The sequence below is a fragment of the Phascolarctos cinereus genome, unplaced genomic scaffold (assembly GCF_003287225.1).
Source record: "Phascolarctos cinereus isolate Bilbo 61053 unplaced genomic scaffold, phaCin_HiC Scaffold_726;HRSCAF=1367, whole genome shotgun sequence".
Taxonomy (NCBI): domain Eukaryota; kingdom Metazoa; phylum Chordata; class Mammalia; order Diprotodontia; family Phascolarctidae; genus Phascolarctos; species Phascolarctos cinereus.
In genome coordinates, this window is record NW_027556098.1 from 393,612,202 (window position 1) to 393,614,418 (window position 2,217).

A 2,217-nucleotide genomic window follows, 5' to 3' on the forward strand; every position below is an offset into this window, starting at 1 on the left:
GCATTTAGCTTTAGGTAGAAAAAAGGCAAAGTTATTGGGGGAGCACACTGGGCTCTGGAATGGGTGACAGCCGGGAAAATGAAGGCATGAGAGCTCTCTCCTTTTGGCGAAGTTAAAATCTAATAAAGAGAGAAAACAATCCAATTTCTTTTCAAGGCAACCTTCCAATATAGACATTTAGTAGATTGTGGCTGATTTACCCAAATTTAAGCAGAGCCCACTAATGATGAATCAGTGACTTGAAAATTTGGAAAGGGCTGCCTGATCAAGCAATCCACAAGAATCGGGTTGGTTTTTTGGTTTGTTTGTTTAAAATCTGAGAGAGAAGGGCAAGGTGACGCAATGACAAGCGCCCTGGCCTCGCAGTCAAGGGGGACTTAGGTTTGAATCAAGTCTCCTGCACTTATGAGCTGTATTGATCTTTGGAAAATCACTGAGCTTCAGTTTCCTCAGCTGTAAAATAAACACCATGATAGCATCTACTCCAGCAGGCAGTTGTGAGAGTCAGATGAGGTGTTTGCCTTGTAAATCTCAAAGCACATATAAATTCTGGCCATTTTTATTGTTAGCTTTGTTGTTGACTCATTTTGGTCATGCCCAACTGTCCGTGACCCCAGTTGAGGTTTTCTTGGCTAAGATATGGGAGTGGTTTGCCATTTCCTTCTCTAGCTCATTTTACAGATGAGGAACTGAGGCAAATGGGATTAAATGACTTCCCCACGGGAGTGTCTGAAGCTGGACTTGAACTCACAGGAGATGAATCTTTCTGATTCCAGGCTCTATACCTTTATCCACTGCGACACCTGGCTGCCAACTTTATTATTAGCAGCCTTGGGCAAATCATTTGATTCAATCCAATCAAGCCCAGTGTCTACTATCTACATAATAGTTAGCTCTAGAGTAGTAGACATCAAGATACAAAAAAAGTTCCTGCCTTGAAGGGGCTTACAATCTACTGGGAGATACACAATTACACAAGTAAGTAAATTATTTACAAAGTCAAATCAATAAGTACTGGCATTCTGTTAAGCATTGGAAAAATACAGAAAATACAGAGTAATTTTAAGAGGGAAAGGAGCGGAATACCTGGAACTGAATCAGTAAAGGCCTTATTTCAAATAATATTTTTTCAATGTTAACCACTCATTTCTTTTTCAGTCTACAAAGAAGAATTTTCCAGTTGCTTACCCAGTATGCACCCAGGCTACACTGGAGATTCTCAAGGCCCCTTGGTTATATCTGCTTTCAGGCTTAAAATCCCTGGGTGTGGAGAAGAAAAGAAAGTAAACTCTTGAGAATCGTTGTCATGGTTGACAAAATAAATAAAGCTGTTTTGGGCATATATATTCTTTAAACAACTGTCATCTTTTGTTACTCTTCTCAATCAGTGACTTTGACCAGGGCATTTAGAATTTATGAAAACAGGCAAGATCCTCATAGGAGAACCTTATGGTTATAGGAAATCTTCATCTTCCAAGTAATTTACAAAATGTATTAGATTATTTTGTCTGGTCCTACCCATTTTGTAATATGACTTCCCCACACTTTCATCTTCCAGGCCTAGGTATGGTCTCTGAAAATACTTTTTTTCCCTTCTTTTTCAATGGATTTGACTCAACTTTGCAAAAGGATGGTTTGTTTTCATTTGTCATGCCCTGAATCAGGCCCTCATCCAGGTCTCTGGAGAACAGTGTAAGGCATTTTCCAGGGTTTATTTCCAGAATAAACAGGGCATGGACGGCCAGCTTCGCTTAACATGCTGCCCACAGGACAACTGACCTGCTCATTTTTCATCTCCAGGTGGGAGGAAAAACCCTGCGAGCTTTTGTAAATATTCCAGCAGACCGGCTCTCTCCAGAAGCTGGATCTGGATTTCGGAGTCAACTTTGAAACATCTTAAAGAAAGATACCCCTTTTATTGTGTGTACATACGTTTTATTGTTATTAGGAATAACATGTTAACTTCTTCATTGTTGGGTGTGGGGCAGGTGGTGGAGGGAGGGGGAAAGCATGGACTCTTTTATCCATCCTGAACTCCTATAGTCACTAGTCAGAGAGTTTGGGTCTCATGTTCTGACTAGCCAAGGGAATGGTGGAGCTCAGCAAAGTACTGTGTCATTGGGAAACATTATCGTCCACTTCGCCCATTAAAATGAACAACATGGCCTTGCTTGAGAATAGTAACAGTAATAACACCAATAAAATAATATTTCTTTT

At 40.3% G+C, this 2,217-nt stretch overlaps 1 long non-coding RNA gene across 1 annotated transcript; it reads left to right on the forward strand.

Moving 5' to 3' along the window:
• Positions 1-521: 521 nt before the first annotated feature.
• LOC144454504 (uncharacterized) lies at positions 522-1,342 on the forward strand. The gene is made up of 2 exons (XR_013482940.1): positions 522-978; positions 1,159-1,342. It is a non-coding gene; the product is annotated as an uncharacterized LOC144454504 (long non-coding RNA).
• Positions 1,343-2,217: the final 875 nt, after the last annotated feature.